Here is a 22,556-nt window from a genome sequence, read left to right as displayed (position 1 = left end):
GACATTGTGGTGTCCGGAATTGTGGCCAGTCAATACAACTCCAATTGGTAGGGAGAGGGAGTTTAACCAGAGTACCTTTTTTATTTTTGATTTTTTTGGTTGAGCTAGTAGAAATGCTCATAGAAGAAAATTCCCTCATTTGCAAGACTCTTGCTAGTTCTTCCATCATATGGTAAAACACCAATGTCAACGTGGATTACAGAGATAAGACCTATAATACACTCCACTGGCTCCCATTTCTTCAATAGACCACCTAGTTTAACTATTGAATAGAATTTAGAACTTTTGAGAACTTGATCTACCTCTGTTAATATTGTTCTATGTCTTCAAAAAGAAAAAAGAAATTAAGAGAACAACAAGGTCTGAAAGAAAGAATAGAGTTGGAAGGCTATGAACACACTTATGTTTGCATTGAGGATGATAAGTCAATGAAACCATTAGCAATCACATCGGAGTAACTATAGACATGCTGTACCAAAACCTCCTTAACAGTTTTCTTGCCCACCTCCACTTTGAAATCTAGCACTCGTGCTTTCCATGCTAAGTGAAATAGATTTGATGTTGAAGATATTTTCCTCCTTCCTGGTTGCATAAGAACTCAAGAACTTTGTATACTGTCTGTTGTTGCCATTGACTACCTATATTGATGGAGTTTGAGATAGTGATAGAGTTTATGGTGCTACTTTGCCTCCTTGGGAGACTAATGGCGAGGCTGGCTTGGGAGAGAGCACAACAACCCCTAGAGCTATTAGGGAGGGAAGAAGAAGAAGAAGAAACCTTGGCTCTTTCTGAGTGGTAGAAGAAAGCATTAACTTGCTTGCAATGGAGGGAAATTCAATTTTGAACGCTTGGATAATGGAACAAGAGCTTTTGGTGGCAAGAGTATGATACATTATCGTAGCTATCTTTCAGTACCTTAACTACATTGAGACCTAGGTCCCACACATAGATACCTTAACACCGTAAAAAAGAGGTTTTACCTAATGTTTTTCCTGTTTCTTTTGCATGTTTTGATTTATTTCTTCCTATTCCTACGTTAGGTTAGCTTTTTGTTCATTGGATGCTCCTCCTTTTCTCTCTCCTCAATAAGGCCCTCCAAATGACGTCCCAAATTCCCTAATGTATTGACACATTATGGATGGATTACAATGATGGATTTTTATTCCATTCTAGTATGATTTTTTTTTCTATGTAAACATTGGTAAAAGGGTCTCTATGGATAGTATCGCAATAGTGCAAGAATCAAGAGCATGCGTAACAACAAAAAAAACTCGTCATCGATATCAAAAATATGTTGCACGAGAAGAAAATGGAAGCTACCATTTTTTATAGCATAAAATAAAATAACTGCTTCCATACCAATCATCACATGCATCATGATGATGAACCTACAAACGCTTTGTGAGACCTAGAAGTCCTCGTTAGAGATGGTTCTTATTTGGTGAAATCACCTCACTTGCTTCTCAAATGATTCCCACTATCTCTTGGAAGCACACCTTCAGAAGTTCCAGCATCTATTGGAGCTTCTATAGTTCATTACAAACAAAGCAATCAATTCATATCCATATCAAGCCCAAGACCCCCAACTATCTAATTGGTGCTATTAAGCCGTTGATTATTCAAACTGGGCCAAATTTCCAACTAAGCAACATGGTAAGCCCATGGGAAATACCTAGAACAATTTGACTATTACAACAACAATTGGCTCAAGATATTGTGAATTTAGTGTTACACTAAGACAATTGATTGAAAATATTGCCTTCATTGGAATCATACCCGTAGAGATTCAACACAACCAACACAAGACATTCTCAAATAGCATGCTACTTGGTAACTACAAGGTGACATTCACATTGGACAAAGCTTTTCTACCATCACAGTTTCCTATAAGTGCACAATGTCTATGACAAAATCTTTTCTCCATTTGATTTATCGTACTCAAAGATCCACTCTTCCATCCAAAGGCTCCACAAGCTGGCAAATAGCAAGTTTCTTCGTTTGGATGATTTGTCAATCTCTACATTTGCTTGAAGGGTTTTCCCTTGACACTGAAATACAAACAAGCCATTTTCAATTCCCTTTGTGCAATCATGTGTGTCAATTGTTTTGGTTGTCTACTTTGATAGCTACTTCATTTCGTGTCATCTTATGCCAAACACATGAAGCAATTGCAAAGAGCCAAATAAATTCTTGAAGGACACCCAAAGAGAAGCACCAAAAATTTAACAATCATCTTCAACATCAAGAGGAATTTCATATTGAAATTCACAAGCACCAATGGTATGCAAGTCTTTCAATCCCTCAAATCGAATGTGGTTGAACTGCAAGAATCTTTTGTTTTACTTTTTGTTTGGGGTAATAACTGTGTTGCTTTTCTTTTACGCGGACAGTTCTGCCAAGGGTGGCTTGGAAACAAGCAAGCTAAGTATAAGTTTAGCCATTTTGGCCCTTAGAAAGTCCTCTCAACTTAATAGTGGCCCATTTAAAATCTTTTGAAGCGGTGGTGTTTTGAAGAACAAATATTTTCTTTTGTGAACCAATACCTCTTGACTTTTGGCTCCATTTCTGTGGGTTTACAGTCACCCAGGCATGTGTGGTGCTCAAAAATCTAGGCAAATTTAAACCCCTCTTCTGAAGATTTGAAGGTGCTGCTTTCTATGTCTAAAACTTTTAATAAATCCCAAAGTGATCTTTTTTTTTTTGGGCTGAAGATAATGCAGCAATATGTGCAAGCAAGAGCCTACCCCTTCACATTCTTGTCCCAATCCTCCCTGTTCATTTCTTAATCAATGCTTTTCTCCTGCAGAGGCTTATGCCTTCCTCTGCCCTGCTCCGAGAAATTTCTTTAGGTAAATGGTTTCTATGTGAGCTTGATCAAGAGGAATACTCCCATGTTTTTTTAGGCTCAACCACCACTTAATATAAGCTTTAGGTCCAAGGGAGAAACCCACTTCAGATACTTGATAGTCAAGTGGAGTGCTTTTGAATTCGTGCACTTGCTGCCAGTTACACGTATTTGTACCTATAGCAACCAGCGAGGTCCATCAGTGCCCATTCTTATCGGCACTTCAATCATTGGGTTTTTTCCCTTCTCCATCAAGTTACCTAAATGTTTGATTGACAATTCCCTTTTATCAGCAAACGAAGAGTAGATACAAAACTCTGATAAGACCATTGATAACAGTCGTCCCAATCTTCTGACAATCCCCATACTCAATCTTAGTCATGGCCCCATCCCTAATCTCAGCTTGAGTGCGGGTCACATGTGCTATTGCTGAAATGTACCATAGCCCTCAAGCATGCAGCTTCCTCAGACATCATTACACTTAACTCAAGAAATTCTGTCAGCTGGTATATAGCGTACATATCTATCTTTTGGAGTTGAAGATCCACAATTCCTCTCAATTTTCAAAGAGCTCATGTTGCTTACATAATGGAACATGCCAATCCTCTACCAGTCCCCATACTCTGAAGCAGTCTCAGTCAGGGTTGGTCAAAGTCATCCATAATCTCCCCATGCGCGTGTGTTGCATGTGCTAACTGCTGTAAGCTATTACACATGCACCTTCCTCAAAAAATCGCCATTGCACTTGACAGAAGAAAATTCGCCAGCTGGTAGTTAGTGTACATATCTTCAAATTTACATACTAAGGAAGACATTGTCACAAGAGAAGGATAGTGTATACATCTTTTGATATCAGAAAAAGAGGATCGTATCAAGGGCATTATCAATCACTAACATCATAACATCTGCCATCCTTCCTCTGAGCACATAATATGACTATCGTGTACCAAAGACTTGCCTTTGTTGCTTTGTGAAATGGTAAACATCGGAGCCCCGTCTCCCTTTCTTTCCAATTCCAGGGCTCTCTCACACAGGTCCCTGAAATCTTCTGCATTATCCCAAAAAACAAATCACAATTCCACGATTTATATGCTGACTTGAGCTAAGCTTAATCTTATATGCTGACCTTGGTTCCGACAATAAAAGCCGAGTGCGAGAGATGGATCAAGAGCACCCATTGGCATTCGTTTCACATTCCTACGAAGGTGGTACATCCATCAAGAAACCGTGATTAGCTTCTTAGATAAAGAGCATACAAATACCAACCTGCACTGGTATGTGCTTGTATCAGCCTTTGGATTATCTGGTGATACTAGACAGACCTGTGGCAAAGTGAAAAGTAAAATTGAAGCTGAACAAACAAGATCATTGGAAGCCTTGAATGAGAAGTGACCAAAGAAGATGAGCCACTAGCACATCATTTCAGCAACAAATTCATTTTCCTCTGGTAAGACATTATACAAAAGCCATGTTTCACATAGACTGCCCCATGGTACTTGAAATTTTCTGCTGCACTATACGCTCACAAGATTAAATAGAAAATTATGCACAAAAAACAATCAAGTGACGCATAAATCTATGAAGAAAGAAGATGATACGTAGACTATTCTACTTAAAAACAACCGCAACTCCGATGGAATACGCAAAAGATTGGCATTATGAATTGAGCTTGATAATTTGGGCAAGATAAATTACATACATGAAAGGGAATGATCTATTTTTTACCAAAACTCAATTTTACTCTCCTTCACACCAAGAACAAAAGATAGAACAAAGACTGGGTCCCTAAACTTACTAACACTCATAACCAGAAAGACATAGGACAAAAGTTCAATTAGTTAAAATGTAAAACAAGCTATTACCTATAATGACAATCTACAATGTAAGGGCTTCAACTGAAACATCAGACGACAACTTTAAACACAATCTTCGAAACTTGGACAATATACAACCTTTACTTCACAATTTATCAGTGAAAGGTCGTCACTTTATCACATATAGCTTGGACATTAGCTATATTATCTCCAATCACTGTTAAAGGTGGCAGCGGAAGATAAACAGCTATGGCTGAAAACAGCAACAACAGGTGCACCACCTCTTTACCCGATGGCGGACACTTTTCAGCGACATCCGTATCTGGAATCTCCGAGAGAAACCACGTCGCCGAGATCTCCTCAATTTGCAAAGACATTGCAGGTGTGGAGTCATCTAGGGCAGGAGAGAGAAATGCTGTGAGAGAGAGAGAGAGAGAGAGAGAGAGAGAGAGAGAGAGAATCACGTGCACATCTACCCAATGTGCATGTGGACAAGCTACTTCAGGTCTAGGGTTCAGGTCAGCTTAGGAAGTGTTCTGGCACCTTTGTGAGTCTGTTCACAAACCGTGCATGCCCAAGCACTTAGAGAGTTGCATATCCTCTGGTTGCACACAGCATGATCATCAGCATTACAATCAGTAGTTACCATGAGCATTTTACAATGCACAGAACGCATTTTTCCTATTTTAGCCATTTTTCACTTATTATTAACAAGTGACTTTGTTGGGAAACTGGGTACGGCAAATTTGCTAATCTCTATAAAAGAAACCTAGCGCTAGCACTTTCTGGCAGAAGAGGCAGCAGAAGTACCTACACTTGCAGTGACCTTCTCAGCAAGACCGGCAGATTTCCTTAGCGTTTTCAGCCATCAAGACCAGCCAGCGTTTTTCTACAGCAGATCAGCCTTGGCATTTCTATAGCAGATTGACTGGCGTTAGCAGATCACAGAACCAGCCTAGCGTTTTTGCAGTTTGCATATCACTCTAGCGTTTTGCAGATTCCCGGCGACAGAATCAGCCCTAGCATCAGTGTTTTCTATTTTCAGCACTTACTCCGCAAGATCAGCCCCAAACCTCGCAGATCTCACCTACCCGCAGCAGATCCTCGCCGCACGGTCAGATCAACCATTGTTCTCAGTTTCAGCCCGCTGTTCGCAGATTTCAGCATCTGCGTTTTCAGCGCATCGTCATTGCGTCGTCACCATCGCCATCCTCGCCGACACACTGTCAGAATTCAGCAGATTTGCAGATTTCAGCCCCTAGCGTTTTCAGTTTTCAGCCCGTCTCGCCGCCGTCATCATTGTTGTCGACATTGTCGGCAAGTCCATTGCTTCTAGACCATTGTACCAGATTTGTTCAATCAATAGCATAGACCTCTCTCGCCATAGAGAGCGGGGCCCTTGGAGGAGGGTTTGACAACATTTTGGTGTCGTATTCTTCTCTCTCTCTCTCTCTCTCTCTCTCTCTCTCTCTCTCTCTCTCTCTCTCTCTCTCTCTGCACCTTCATTCACAGTGTCATTCACTTTGTTTGTCATCATTTACACTCTCTCACTAAAGGAACGGAAGGCTCTCCATTCCGTAAGTAAAAGGAACCCTTGAGCACAATTTGGAGCACTCATCTTGAGCAAAGTTCAACATTCACTTCCGTTGCACCTTACAAAGAGATAGATAGATAGATAGATAGATTCCATTATCGTCCTCGGAGGTCAAATGACCTTTGGGACCAAGAAAACGTATACACTAGAGGCTCCTCTATCTAAGAGGGTACGATGCCTGCAATGGCACATATAGATGTAGTGGGGAGAGTGGCTAGGGGGGTGATACTAAAAAATTGTAACAAATGTTGCTTATGGGGTAGGGGCTAAGGGGGGAGGAGGGGGATGTCGGGTGGGTTTGTCACAAGGCGGGAACCACGTGCCAATAGAAAAGAACAAACTGAACACACTTTTAGCACTTCAATAACAACTGAACTGAAAGAGAGAGAGAGAGACAACACGGGACACAGAGTGGCGGAATTCCACCCCAGAGAGTATTGGCCCCAAACCTTGGCGCCCTTTTCGGTATTCTTTATATTACTGCCGATTCACAAAGTACAACAGCCGAGGAGCACCTGCTCTGCAATCTACGCGCTAAAAAGTGCCAGAGAGGGCCCCCAAGGCTCATATTTAAAGGCCCAAAGCCTAAAAGCATCAAATATGAAAAGATGACCCCAAAAAATCACTTTCCTAAAATTTCCGGATTTCCCTAAAATCCGCCGCGAATTCGGGGACGTCCGTACAGGTGCCACATCATCATATTTTGATGTGCAAAGTCTTTTGAGTGTGTTTTGTAACCGGCCTGTTCAATCCAAAAAGGGCAGTAGACTTTACTTCAAACCTTGATTTAGCTTTCACCCATTATTAGTCGTCTATTTTACCTGTACTTTCAAGACACAACAAAGGGGAGAGGGATACAGGCTGCTAGATTGCACCTGTATGAGTAGACCGACACCAGATTGGCCCCTAACTTAGGCGCCCCTTTCGGTATTTCTTTATTGTTCAAAAGAGGGAATAAACACTGTGGATCCCTAAAGGCTGCCCCGCACAAACTCGGCTGAATTTCCACTGTTCCAACCCGATTTCGGTAGCATAACTGTACTACAACCCTTCACAGTCAGTATTCTCACCCATTGACTGACTTTCCCGACGCATACGGGCACTTTGCAAAACCTGGCGAGAATCTGCAGCACGCTGAATTCTCTGTTTTCAGCCCTGAAAATGCGCCAGATCGCCTGTACAGCGGTCCCCTTGCGTCCCCGAACCTCCTGGGGGTATTAGGGTCCGTTTAGGGCCAAAACCCTAAACCTGCAAAAATACATAGCAGGCTGTAATTCACTGTTTCGGGCTCCGTTTCGCGTGCCGGTCGCATCCGTAGCAAGTCCTCGAGCTCCCGCACCTGTAGGGCTACTTGCCCTTTGAATCGGACGAGATTTATGGCGTGAAACCTCTCCGAATTCACCTGTACCTGCGGGGGGATTAGCCGCTAGCTAATCCAGTACCTGTGCAAGAGGCTCTTGCCTCGGCAATCGCGCATGAACCCACACAATTGTACATTGGTCAAATGAAGAGCCCACTAGAGGGGCATAACATACTGCCAAAGGGGAGAGAGAGGGCAGTGCGTAGCGTGCAGGGCATCACTCCTGGCACCGCACTTTACATAGGAGGGAAAGCAAGCACTCCAGAGCTCTTAACCTGTGACAAATTCTGAAAATCAGCCTCCTCTCTCATTTTAGGTGCCCCCTCTCTGGCCAGGAGTAGCAGAATGCTCACAGAGTGCCACATGGCACATTTTCCGACTTTGGGCATTCCCGGCTAAAAATATCTCAACTGGTACGTCAGTTGACTTTGCAGCAGAGCAAGAAAATGTTCCCCTTGTCATTCCGGAGGTAATGACGCCAACACATTTTCAGGTCCCAAAAGAGCAGTTTCCCTAAATTTTAGGAGATGCTGCCATTGTATCTTTCTAGGTCATCCGACCCTCTTTGTACACTGCGGCCACATCCAGAACTGAAATGTAGCCTCTGTAGCAAAGGATTCCACTTTGGCTAGTCAATGACCCCACTTGGCTAACCATAGTCCTTGTCCAACCTTAGTGCTCTCTTGCCCTCAGGCTTGGACTCCCTCTGGACAGTTCCACACTAGCTATGCAATGCAGGGCAGTTAGATTTCCCGAGGGGTGTTTCCAAAAAGTGAAAGTAAATAGATAATAAGAAAGAAATCAACAAAAAGGATAGATAGTAGTCACACGCTGGTGACATACCCCCCTCTTGAAATCTCAAACGTCCTCGTTTGCATCTATGTCGTACATGCTCCTAGTCAAACACTGATGTATTCAACACCTGTCGACACATGTACGACACATACATGCTCATTGTCAACCCTAGTGTATTCAACACCTCGTCGACACATGTATTGCCTGCATGTGAACCCTGTCCCAATGACACAGTGGTAGCTTCGCACTCTGCCATTGCTTTCAGTCACTAACTTTCCAATGACAAAATGGTAGCTGCACATTTTGCCACTGTCTTATAGTACACGTTGGATCCCGTAACACTTTCGAGCATACCCAAACCGACAGTTTAAGAATGCAGTTACACATGTACTCTTTAATAGAAGCAACTACTGTATCCTTGACAAACTGACAAGAAATACTCACTTCTATGGCACTAACCAAACTTTTGGACATTCCATAAGAGCAATTGCCAAACTGACAATCTGTACAGCTCTAACATTCATGTAACAGGTATTTCATTTGAGCTCAGTTTAAATACCATGTACATCATTTGTTTCAGAAGCCATTGTCACACTGACAATCCATGTAGCTTTGAAACTCAAGGGGTCAAGGTAGGTTGCAAATCGAAGGCTTCAAGGTAAAGTGATAACATAGTTGGTGATTCTGCAAGTTCACCTTCTTCCATCCACTTAGCATCCATTGGTGGATAGTTTCTCAACTTTACTACGTAACGCCTAGCAACCTTGCCTTTCACTTTCCTTTCTTTGTGTGCCAAAATCTGTTCAGGGACCAAGATCTCGTCAAGTTCCTCGACTTCCGGCTGATCTTCAGCTGGCATATCTTCTGGCACATCACCCACATAGGGTCTGAGAAGACTCACATGAAACGCATTGTGAATCTTCCAACTGTCAGGCAATTTCAGCCTATATGCAACATCACTGATTATGTCGCACACATGAAAAGGCCCATAGTAACGCATGCTGAGCTTTGGAAACAGTCTTTCCTTGCCCTTCATCTTCTTTAACCTTGCCTTTTCAAAGCGTAAAAGCACCCAATCACCAAGTGAATATACCACTTCACGACGGTGATGATCAGCTGCTTTCTTTTGCTTTGCCTAAGTCCTTTCTAAGGCCACTTTGACCTTCTTGTACATTTCATCCATGTCCTGAACATACTTATCTGCTTCAAATATCTTGTCCTTTGTATGCAGTATGGGAGGAACTTTCTTACCACCTTCAACTATCTCAAAAGGTGCCTTGCCAACTGATGAATGCATTGTATTATTGTATGCATACTCCACCAATGGCAAATACTGCTCCCACTTTCCTTTATGCTCTGAGACATAGCACTTCAGCAGATCTAGGACAGTAGAATTTGCCTCTTCTGACTGCCCATCTGTTTGAGGATGAGATGACGAAGAGAATTTGAGTGTGGTGCCCATATTCTCAAACAAGCCTCTCCAGAACAAACTTGTCATGCGTGGATCACGGTCGCTAACAATCGACTGTGGCATGCCATGATACTTGAAAATATTGCTCATAAACAAGCGTGCCATCTGATCTGGCTTTATCTTCTTCCTGACAGGAATAAAATGAGCCTATTTGCTAAATCTGCAAATAATGGTCCAAATACCATCGTTTCCTGTCAGCGTTCTCGGAAGATCAAAGATAAAATCCATAGCAATACTTTCCCATGGTTTATCTAGAATAGGTAGTGGTTGCAATAACCCTGGTGCCTTTTGCCTGTCAAACTTGACCTTTTGGCATATTAGGCATTCTCGCACAAAGGCATCCACATCTCTTCTCAATGTAGGCCAATAGAAGAATGTCTCAACCGCTTTAACTGTAGCATCGATACCACGATGCCCTGCATACGGTGGGACATGACTCTCTTCCATCACTTTGCGTCGTAATGGCTATGTGACACACAATCTGCCATGCATCATCATGAACCCATCTTTGAGAAGATAGTGTTCATGACGTTGTCCATCCATTAGCTGCTCGAAGACCCTTGCAAAATCTTCATCATTTGCATACTGTTCTCTCATATCATCAAGTTCATGATGATAAGGAATCGACACAGCTGAAATTTGTGGCTTCCTTGACAAGGCATCAGCCACAACAGTCTTCTTGCCTTCCACATGCACAATCTGAAAATGGAACATGGACAAGATATTTGCCCATCGCATATGCTTCTCAGATAACTTTGTCTGTGTCAAGAAGTATCGCAAGGTCTGATGGTCCGTTTGGACAACAAAGTCTGCACCTAGCAGGTAGTGTTTCCAACTTAAGAGCGCATGAATCACACCCAGAAACTCTTTCTCATAGACCTGCATGGTCATCTCTGGCCCTTGCAAAATTCTGCTCTCATAGGCTAGTACCCTGCCATCTTGCATTAGCACTGCACCAATGCTACTACCACAGGCGTCGCATTGGACCACAAATGACTTCCTAAGATCTGGCAACACAATGACTGGATCTGAAGTCATCTTTTCCTTTAAGAGATTAAAAGCTGAAATCTCTTTCTGTGTCCATCTAAAGGTGACTGCCTTCTTTTGAAGAGCATGTAAAGGTGAAGCAATCTCAGCGAAATTTCGGATAAACCTTCTCTAATAGGAGCATAGTCCCAAGAAGCTTCGGACATTGTGCACCGTCTTCAAATTTGGCCATGACTTGATCGCTTCAACTTTTGCAGGATCCATTCTGACACCATCCTTTGAGACAATGTGTCCCAGAAAGTGAATCTCTTCCAGAAAAAACTCACTTTTCTTTGCATTGATGAGCAACCTATGACTGCATAGCTCTTCGAACACAATGGCCAAGTGATGCCTATGCTCCTCTTCATTCTTTGAGTAGACTATCATAACATCAAAGAATGTACCAACAAACTGCTGGTGTGGACGGAAAATTATGTCCATCATCCTATTGAACGTAGCAGGAGCAATTGTGAGACCAAAGGGCATCACTAAAAATTTGTAAAGGCCAAACGTTGTTCTAAAAGCAGTCTTGTGTACATCCTCTGATCTAATGCGGATGTGATGGTACCCACACTTTAGATCTATCCTGCTAAACATAGCTGCTCCTTCTAATTTGTCCATAATATCATCAATTCTAGGTATAGGGAACCTATTCTTGATGGTATTCTTGTTCAGTGCACGGTAGTCTATGTACATACGCCATGAGCCATTCTTTTTCTGCACCAACAACACTGGAGAACAGAATGGAGATGAACTGGGCTGAATCAGCCCCTTTTCTAACAGCTCCTGTACTTGGCCCATTATCTCTTTCTGCTGAGCCGCACTAACCTTGTACGGAGGCTGATTTGGTGGGCTACTGCCTGGCACCAAATCGATCGCATGGTCCTCGGGTCTCTCTGGCGGTAATTGAGACGGTAATGAATCGGAAAAACAGTCACTATACTGTTGTAAAAACATTGACCTTTCTTTATCTAGCATAGATAAATTTGATTCATCACAATCTGACACTTCACGTGCAAAAACCAAGTACACAGAAAGATGCTTTTTCATTACAGAAGTAATAGCAAAAGCTGATACAGTAGGAATAGACTCCCCTTTAAGCTTTACATCCAGAATGTGAGTCTTTCCCCTACTCTGTACAGTGATCTTTTTGTTGTAGGCATCCATGATTCCCTGTACACGAAACAACCAAGGAATACCTAACAACACATCACATCCGTCCAGTGGCATGATGTAAAATTCTTCAGCATCTACATAGGACTGGATATGTAGACGCAACTTTCCAATGATGGGCATCACGGCCTCTGTACGGCCAGGACATGCCAAACCTGCCTCTGCTGTATACCCCATCTCTTCACGCCTGATTCCCAACTTTGAAGCCAATTCTGGGGAAATAAACTTGGCTTTGGCACCTGGATCAAAGAAGATAAGCACTGTTTGATCCCTGACCTTTCCCCATGCTCTGCAAAGCTCACTTGCATCTGAATTTGGCTTGTCGCCCACCATATCCGGCACTAGACCAGGCATGGGCTTCTTTCCTTTCTTGTCTTCCTTGTCATCAGAATCAACTTGCCTTTTCTTTGTAGGACAATTGTAAGCAATGTGGCCAGGCTGCTCACATATGAAGCATTTGTTCTCTGTCCTCAGGACCTTCTTTTGCTCTTCTGACTTGCGAGGAAAACGTCTTTTCCATTTCTTTGCTGGTCCTTTTTCTGATTCAGCTGTAGCTTTATCTTTCCCTGCGTTGGCTGACTCCTGAGTCCCTTTAGGAGCCTCATTGGGAACGTGCTTCTTGGCTGAATTTTTCTTGCCTGATCCTGCCTTGACGCTAGTGTTAAATTCACAATCTTCTCCCTTGAGCAAACCATTGCCAGTGTTTGCTACCTCGATGAGCTGCGTCAAAGTAGTGACTTTTGTCTTCGTACAGTACTTTCTCAATCCTTTAGGTAGGCCACAACAGTATTTTTCAATCTGTTCTGTCAATGGCACAAACCTATAGGAAGTTACTAGAAGTAGAGCTTTCCAAAACTTCCGATTGTAATCATCCAGATTTCTGCAAGTGGCAGCATTAAGCTGGTGCCATTCTGTCATGACATCTGCTTCAAAGTCATCAGATAACCATGCTGCTGCAAAAATCTACTTGAAGTAAATCCATGTGGACGGAGCTTGCCCTTGAAGCAATAAAGTTGTCCACCATTGTCCCACATTCCCTGTCAAGAAAGTGGCTGCCTTGCGGACCTTTGAAGCCTCTGTAAAGTTTCCCCCTGCATAGGCCTTGTCAAACTGCTGGAGGAATGAGAGCCTTCTTCCTGTCATAAAACCCTGTAAAGGTCGTGAAAGACACACCTTTGCCATCTTCTTTGTACGGAGTTGGCCTCTCCAGCGGCGTTAAATTGTCATATGGAAGTGACTGAAACATGGGAACAGTGTTAGGGTTCATTTGTGTTCCCTGACCGCAATTAAGTTGACCTGGAAACGCCATATTTGGCTGCTGATTTGTAATTCCAGCCATACCAAAATTTGCTTGTGGCATCCCAAATTGGCCCTGAGTGCTTTGAAAACCTGGTTGCATACCCATGACATTGTACATGGGGTTAGGCATCATCGTTTGAGCACCCCCGAACACTGTTCCTGGCGTGTAAAACTGATTTCCAGGTGCATGACCAGCCATGCTCTGGAATACCGATCCACCTCCAAAATAGCCAGGGTGTACTGAAGGTGGTGGGAAGACTTGTTGCATAGCCTGTAGGTTGCTTCCCTGCCCATTAGAACCAGCTATAGGTTGCTGAAAGGTGGCGGGCTAAACTGGTACAGCTTGAAAGACTGGCATCTCAGCCACCTGTTCTTGCACCTTAGGCATAGGTTGTGGAGACTGCATGTTCTCCGTCAAGTGTACAGGTGTTTCCATTGACTGTGCAGTATGAATCACCTATGCTCGAGCCTTAACAGGCTTTTGAATATGATCCAGTGACCCAACTTGCTGAGACGGAACAGCAGGTTGCAGAAAGGCTAAAAACCTCAGATTCTGCATTACTTGTGTGAACATAGCCACAGCAGTAGCCAACTGGGTCCTGAATATATCATCATCCGTCTGTGGTGGTCTTGAGGACTCGCCCACTTCATGTGTCTGTTGACCCTGTGAAGAGGAAACCTCTTCAGTCACATCATCTGGTCTGTCAGCCATAATTGCTATTTGCTGTGTCTGGTCTATGATCCCCTGTGTCTTCAAGCCCAATCTGACCAAAGCTCACTTCTATGGGAAAAAGTGATTTAGACCCGTCGATGGAACCATGTAACCGGCCTGTTCAATCCAAAAAGGGCGGTAGACTTTACTTCAAACCTTGATTTAGCTTTCACCCATTTTTAGTCGTCTATTTTACCTGTACTTTCAAGACACAACAAAGGGGAGAGGGATACAGGCTGCTAGATTGCACCTGTATGAGTAGACCGACACCAGATTGGCCCCTAACTTAGGCGCCCCTTTCGGTATTTCTTTATTGTTCAAAAGAGGGAATAAACGCTGTGGATCCCTACAAGCTGCCCCGCACAAACTCGGCTGAATTTCCACTGTTCCAACCCGATTTCGGCAACATAACTGTACTACAACCCTTCACAGTCAGTATTCCCACGCATTGACTGACTTTCCCGACGCATACGGGCACTTTGCAAAACCTGGCGAGAATCTGCAGCACGCTAAATTCTCTGTTTTCAGCCCTGAAAATGCGCCAGATCGCATGTACAGCGGTTCCCTTGCGTCCCCAAACCTCCTGGGGGTATTAGGGTCCGTTTAGGGCCAAAACCCTAAACCTGCAAAAATACACAGCAGGCTGTAATTCACTGTTTCGGGCTCCGTTTCGCGTGCCGGTCGCATCCGTAGCAAGTCCTCGAGCTCCCGCACCTGTAGGGCTACTTGCCCTTTGAATCGGACGAGATTTATGGCGTGAAACCTCTCCGAATTCACCTGTACCTGCGAGGGGATTAGCCGCTAGCTAATCCAGTACTTGTGCAAGAGGCTCTTGCCTCGGCAATCGCGCATGAACCCACACAACTGTACATTGGTCAAATGAAGAGCCCACTAGAGGGGCATAACATACTGCCAAAGGGGAGAGAGAGGGCAGTGCGTAGCGTGCAAGGCATCACTCCTAGCACCGCACTGTACATAGGAGGGAAAGCAAGCACTCCATAGCTCTTAACCTGTGACAAATTCTGAAAATCAGCCTCCTCTCTCATTTTAGGCGCCCCCTCTCTGGCCAGGAGTAGCAGAATGCTCACAGAGTGCCACATGGCACATTTTCCGACTTTGGGCATTCCCGGCTAAAAATACCTCAACTGGTGCGTCAGTTGACTTTGCAGCAGAGCAAGAAAATGTTCCCCTTGTCATTCCGGAGGTAATGACGCCAACACATTTTCAGGTCCCAAAATAGCAGTTTCCCTAAATTTTAGGAGATGCTGCCATTGTATCTTTCTAGGTCATCCGACCCTCTTTGTACACTGCGGCCACATCCAGAACTGAAATGTAGCCTCTGTAGCAAAGGATTCCACTTTGGCTAGTCAATGACCCCACTTGGCTAACCATAGTCCTTGTCCAACCTTAGTGCTCTCTTGCCCTCACGCCTGGACTCCCTCTGGACAGTTCCACACTAGCTATGCAATGCAGGGCAGTTAGATTTCCCGAGGGGTGTTTCCAAAAAGTGAAAGTAAATAGATAATAAGAAAGAAATCAACAAAAAGGATAGATAGTAGTCACACGCTGGTGACATGATCTGCTTTATTTTTTATGCTTTTATGTCACTTGGGGCCCCATCGGACGGGGTCCCCACAAGTTGGTAGGGCTTCTTCTTCTGTTGCTTGTTCTTCTTAGGGTTTCTAGAATTAGGGTTTGCAAGTTTTAGGGTTAGGGTTTCCATAATTAAGGTTTGCAAGTTTTCGGGTTAGGGTTTGCAAGTTTTAGGGTTAGGATTTTTGGCAGAAATTAGGGTTAGGGTTTCTGCTTCCGGGCAACCACATCATCTGTAAGTTGGCTCCATTCTTTAGGCCTTGACACGTCAGCAGTTTGTTACATCTCCCCTTCTTGAAAGAAAGTAATCGTCCGCGATTACAGCATATCTGCAAAACGACTCAAGTTAGCTCAAAAATTTCCGAGGGTCATTCCGAGGGACATTCCGAGGGACAATCAGTTTGCTCTTTTTATTAAGGAGTTAGCTTCTCCTTTCTGCTCTGTTGATCAAGGAGTTAGCTGCTCTTATCGGCTGTTTTGATCAAGGAGTTAGCTTCTCCTTTCGTCCAGATCGGAACTCTTGATATTCCGGAGTAGTAAAATTAGCCATCACACCCAGACCGTACTAATCTTCCACGGGTGTCTTGATGCACTAAAAATACATACCCAGGCAATCTCATCCAATTAGGAATATTCAGTGGTTGGCACATCACAATGCAACACAAATGCTCACATATGCATGTTACAAGACATAGAAACATAAAGCCGCCGATGAACACTCCTCTCGCATAACCTGACAAGGTCCGGGTCGGGAGATATTCAACGACTCCCTCATCACTCCTCCCGCATAACCTAAAAAGGTCCGGGCCGAGAGATATAGAGGCCTTTTACAACCAAACGCCCCCCAGACCGCAACTTGCGTTGTTTGGAGGTGCTGAGAGTAACCACTGCTCAGACTTCTTAATACTCCTCCCGCATAACCATCCAGGTCTGGGCCGGGAGTCACAACAACAGTTATTTTACAAGCATACAACGAAACGCTCCCCAGGCATCGACCTGCGTCGTTCGGAGGTTTTCAAACATACAACGAAACGCTCCCCAGGCATCGGCCTGCATCGTTCCGAGGTTCAAACAATACCAAAACAGTATTTCTCACTTCTCCACCTGGGAGTAAAATCACCAATCATTGAAACCAATATCAAACCAGAGTCAAACAATTCAAATCGACACCAAAACAGGTTCAAAATAGATAGCATCCATTTCAAACAAATTCCAAACAGGATCACCAAACAAGTTCTCAAACAAATTTGAAACTTAGAAAAGCAATCTCGACATCAGTCGAGCTCGAAAAGTCGACCGACTTTCCATCCTGGAACCTGCACTAAAAATTAGGGTTAGGTTCATTCCGTAAGGTCGTAGCTGAGCACAGCATGGTCCATCAGCTTTTGGACAGACAATGTTTCGTTGGCGGCGATGGTAGTCCCAAGATAGCAATCGCACTGGATCTCCAAGGTCATCTGCTCGTGAAGAGACATCTACTGAAAGATGTCGAGAAATTTCAAGTTATAATCTGCTACGGTTTCCATGGCAAGCATTTCAAGACACCCAACTCTGCCAGAAGTTGCACTTCGAAGGAAGATGTCAGAAACCATATAACTTCGAGCAAAAATTTTCTTGAAAGCTTGCCAAGTACTTGGAGTATGCTGCTTGGTAGCTGTAGACATCAACATCTGCATGGCACTACTTCTGAGAAAAAGACAGTGACTTGAAAGAAATCTGGATCCTTCTCTTACACGTGATCTTAATTGGCTTATGCCCTCTAAGACACTGCGATGAAGACAGGAGCGCACCCGATGCGCGATGAAGTAAGGGTGGAAGTCGCTAATAAGTCTGGGTTGGAGGGCGAAGATATCCCGAATAAAATTCCAATACCTTTGTCTGCTCTTTTGTAGGACCGGTATGCTTTCAGAAAAGCACACGCCTGATGCTCTGATACCACTGTCACAAGGCGGGCACCACGTGCCAATAGAAAAGAACAGATTGAACACACTTTTAGCACTTCAATAACAACTGAACTGAAAGAGAGAGAGAGAGAGAGAGAGAGAGAGAGACAACACGCGACACAGTGGCGGAATTCCACCCCAGAGAGTATTGGCCCCAAACCTTGGCGCCCCTTTCGGTATTTCTTTATATTACTGCCGATTCACAAAGTACAATAGCCGAAGAGCACCTGCTCTGCAATCTGCGCGCTAAAAAGTGCCAGAGAGGGTCCCACACAAGGCTCATATTTAAAGGCCCAAAGCCTAAAAGCATCAAATATGAAAAGCTGACCCCAAAAAATCACTTTCCTAAAATTTCCGGATTTCCCTAAAAATCCGCCGCGAATTCCGGGACGTTCGTACAGGTGCCACATCATCATATTTTGATGTGCAAAGTCTTTTGAGTGTGTTCTGCTTTATTTTTAATGCCTTTATGTCACTTGGGGCCCCATCGGACGGGGTCCCCACAAGTTGGTAAGACCTCTTCTTCTGTTGCTTGTTCTTCTTAGGGTTTCTATAATTAGGGTTTGCAGGTTTTAGGGTTAGGGTTTCCAAAATTAGGGTTTGCAAGTTTTCGGGTTAGGGTTTTTGGCACAAATTAGGGTTAGGGTTTCTGCTTCGGGGCAGCCACATCATCTGTAAGTTGGTTCCATTCTTTAGGCTTTGACACGTCAGCAGTTTGTGACAGTTTCTATGTTCGAAACTCCTTAATGATGGCTCTACCACCACGATAGACGTCGTACTTACCTGCGGCCCGTGCATCTCGTACCTTCTTCAACTCTTGCTTCTATATCTTGAGTTGGGTAGGGGTTAGAGCATGGCTAATCCATTTGGTTGGGCCCTTGAGAAGATGCGTTTGCTTTAAGAGTGCCATGCGGTCCTCTTTGGTCTTGAAAACAAGGCTCCCTTGATTGGTGCGGGGATCCCAATCGACGAATTCGATGTTGGGAATGTCAAACTTAATTTGGTTGGATAGCCTTGTTGAGCTTGGTTAGGGTAGTAGGAAAATCGTCATTCTCTTCCACCAAGAGGAGGGCAAGCCACCGATGCGTACGGTCAATCAATCAATCAATCTCTCTCTCTCTCTCTCTCTCTCTCTCTCTCTCTCTCTCTCTCTCTCTCTCTCTCTCTCTCTCTCTCTCTCTCTCTCGTTTTTTTTGGAAAAGTCAGGGCTTTATGCATTGGCCCTTGGGCAGCAGCTCTAGGTGGATTTACTACTATTTGGAGAGGGACCAGCCTCTCAGATCATTTACCCATCTCATTGTTTCTCTCCTTCACTAGATCCTCTGCACAGAGACGAGGCTGCCGCATCCCTAACAGTGTTCTCACAACCGAAGTTTTACAGCAGCAGATTCGTGACTTATGGTCCACAGGTGCTTGTTATTCTGGTCCCCCTGGAGAGTTCCTTGCTCATTGCATTACTCAGTCTAGTATTTACTGCCGAGATCAAACGGCTCTTATTCATCGTCAGTTGAGAGTACGCGAGTCTGATCTACACATTCCTCTTGGTTCCACTCAGCGCTTGCTTGAGGAGTGGCCTCAGGATGCTTATCTCGCTGCTAGACAGACAGAGCTCACAGGGGAGATTCGTCGCGTACAGGAGGCTAGGTCTGAGTTCACTCATCATGCTTCAGTATCTCATTGGATAGCTAAAGCTGATCTAATGAATAAAGACTTCTTCGCTGCGCATAAAGAGCGCCCTCCTGGCACCACCCTTCGGACTTTGTGCGATGCTCAGGGGACACTACATATGCATCCTGATGTTATTCTTTGACGCTGACCACGTGGCTGAGCATGAGTGCCACGAGCCGGCTGTTGTTGCCGCCGATGGCGTGGCAGGGTGGGGCATTCTCGCGCCAAGTGTCCCATCTCGTGACAGCGTAAGCACTGTCTTGGGCGGCCAGTGACTACCATTCCGCAAGAGTAGTCGCAATCGCGCACAGCCACAGTAACGGTATCTGGTAATGAAGTATCTCAAACATCAAGACCTGAATGCAAGGTGGACCAGATGAGAATACGCAGGATCCTGGAACTACTGTGCCAAAATGAGCAGCAATCATCTGAAGGAGATGCTCATCAATAAAATGGAGAGGCATATCCAGGAAGGAGAGCGTCAGAGGGAATCTGGGAATAAGGTGTCGACTGTCAAACTCCTCAGTAGTAAACTCTGGATACCACCTCATCAAGTATATCATCCTACGATCAAAGAGTATCGGAGAGCGAGCCAGGAGAGCTGAGGCAGTGGCGGGATCTGAAAGACGTACCATGAAGATGACTCTACCAAGGAATGTAAGATCGGAGACCCTTCCCTGAGTAGTGCCCAATGCAGTCTGACACCAATCACGTATAGAAGATCGAGGTGGAGACTGTCCAATCGTCCGACCAACCAAGGCATGCTGTGCCAAGTGTTGTATTTTGGAGTCAATGCGTGTCAACAGGTCGCCAGTACAGTCCACGCGACAGGCAAGTGGTGATGGAGCGCCGTGTAGCACTCGAAACCGGCAAAGCCGCCATGAAGAACGGGCGAGACTGGCAAACGGGAAAAGCAAGACCCGAAACGAAGGTTGTACTCTTTCTCTTTCTCTTTCTCTTTCTCTCTCTTCTCTCTTTCTCTCTCTCTTGCAGGTGGTAGAAAGAAGTGCGCTATTATGGTTTGGGAGCAGTTAGGGTTTTGAAGCAGTTAGGGTTTGTCGGCTTTTAGGGTTTCGCAGAATTAGGGTTTCGTAGATTCGGGATGCTAGGTTTTGGCGCTGCAGCAGTAGGTACACGCAGTCCGCTGGCGAATTTTAGGGTTTGCGCAGGCGGATACGTGCAGTGCAGTCAAAACGCGCAGGGTAGGCAAAACGCGCAGGGCAGCCGAATTCGCACAGGCAAGCAGGGACGCGAAGGCAGCAGGTGGTGCGCGCGCGACAGCTGACAGGAATCAGAGCAGGCCGACAGCTAGGGCGCGCAGGACAGATTCGCGCGCAGTCGCGCTAGGGCTCGCGCAGGGCTCTCTCTCTCTCTCTCTCTCTCTCTCTCTCTCTCTCTCTCTCTCTCTCTCTCTCTCTCTCTCTCTCCCTACCATCTCATCGCTACCCTAGGTTGGCCCTTGAATCATCCTGCCAACTAGCTTTGGGAGGCGACTCCAGATATTGGTATGCACAGATATCGGTATGGTTTCAGTTACATGGTTTCGCGATGGACAGATTGCCACCTTTTCTGTACTCCTTGGACGCAATATCGCTCGCATTGACTCGCCTGAAGATTAGCAGGATAGTCAGATAGGATCTTACGCAGCTAGATACACAGAGGACCTGGCTGAGCCTCCCTTAGGAGTTGGAAAAGAAAATGGCTTTTTATAGAGCACTTTCTTCACACTTCCGAGGATGGTTTCGTTGTGCCGCCGTGATACATGGACTCACACCTCTCGCATAGGCTCCAATGCGTGATAGGTCAGCTTCGCACTTCCTCTCATCAACTACACATAGAGATAGACACCTGCGAAGGAGCGGATATGCGAGCTATGTGACCTTGAGCCAAAGACGGAGGAACACTATATCTGCCAATGTCCATGGAACGTTTTCAGTGTCTCTTCAGAGATGGTTTTGGGCCCTTGTCTAGGGTGATTGAAACCGGCCTGTACTTTCAAAAAGGGCGACTTAAACCTTATTTGCTTTCACCCATCTAATTTGTCGCCCACTTTACCTGTACTTTCAAGACACAACGAAGGGGGAAGGGATACAAGTTGCTAGATTGCACCTGTATGAAAAGACCGACACCAGATTGGCCCCTAAACTAGGCGCCCCTTTCGGTATTTCTTTATTCTTTAACAAAGGGAATAAAAGCTGTGGTTCCCTACAAGCTGCCCCGCACAATCTTGGCTGAATTTCAACTGTTCTGGCCTGATTTCGGCAACATAACTGTAATAGGACCCTTCACAGTCAGTATTCCCACGCATTGGATGACTTTCCCCGACGCATACGGACACTTTGCAAAACCTGGAGAGAATCTGCAACACGCTGAATTCTCTGTTTTCTGCCCCGAAAATGCGCCAGATCACCTATACAGCGGTCCCCTTGCGTCCCCGAACCTCCTGGGGGTATTAGGGTCCGTTTAGGGCCAAAACCCTAAACCTGCAAAAATACACAGCAGGCTGTAATTCACTGTTTCGGGCTCTGTCTTGCGTGCCGGTCGCATCCGTAGCAAGTCCTCGAGCTCCAGCACCTTTAGGGCTACTTGCCCTTTGAATCGGACGAGATTTCGCACATGAAACCTCTCCGAATCACCTGTACCTGCGGGGGATTAGCCGCTAGCTAATCCAATACCTGTGCAAGAGGCTCTTGCCTTAGCAATCGCGCATGAACCCACACAACTGTACATTGGTCAATTGAAAAGCCCACTAGAGGGGCATAACATACTGCCATAGGGGAGAGAGAGTGCAGTGCATAGCATGCAGGGCATCACTCCTTGCACCGGACTGTACATAAGAGGTAAGCAAGCACTCCGTTGAAGCTCTCAATATAACCGGCCTATACAACGTAGAGGGCGGTACTATTTCAATTACCTGTTAACTTTACACAGAGCATTGAGAAGGGAAGAGAACACAGTTGCATCCAACGACTAGAATGTCACTGCGCACACGAGACCGACACCCTATAGGCCCCAAAGATTGGCGTCCCTTTCGGTATTTCTTTAATTTAGAGAGGGGATTACAAAAAGAGAGTCCCTGGAAGATAACACCTGCATCCAGCTAGTACGCTCCAGATTCGGCAGAATTTCGATAGCATAACGGCACCGAAATTAATCTGAATCAGTTTCCAAGCTCAGGACTCTATCCCACTGGCGTTATCCCTCAGTCGGGAGCACAAAACAGCAAATTCCAGGTCGCTGTAATTTCTGGTTCAGTCCTGTTT

At 44.9% G+C, this 22,556-nt stretch overlaps 1 pseudogene across 1 annotated transcript in view; it reads right to left on the bottom strand.

Moving 5' to 3' along the window:
* Positions 1-1,613: 1,613 nt before the first annotated feature.
* LOC147458608 (cysteine protease ATG4B-like) overlaps positions 1,614-22,556 on the bottom strand; it is a 30,808-nt pseudogene continuing 9,865 nt past the window's right edge. Inside the window, exons 3-6 of the transcript XR_015187759.1 lie at positions 4,112-4,167; positions 3,972-4,042; positions 3,804-3,893; positions 1,614-2,048 (exon numbers count right to left, since the gene is read on the bottom strand). The product of XR_015187759.1 is annotated as a cysteine protease ATG4B-like (transcript). The remainder of the gene's footprint in view (positions 2,049-3,803; positions 3,894-3,971; positions 4,043-4,111; positions 4,168-22,556) is intronic.

This window comes from Adiantum capillus-veneris, chromosome 4, assembly GCF_014529385.1.
Source record: "Adiantum capillus-veneris isolate H3 chromosome 4, ASM1452938v2, whole genome shotgun sequence".
Taxonomy (NCBI): Eukaryota; Viridiplantae; Streptophyta; class Polypodiopsida; order Polypodiales; family Pteridaceae; genus Adiantum; species Adiantum capillus-veneris.
This window is presented reverse-complemented; position numbering and strand designations above follow the sequence as displayed.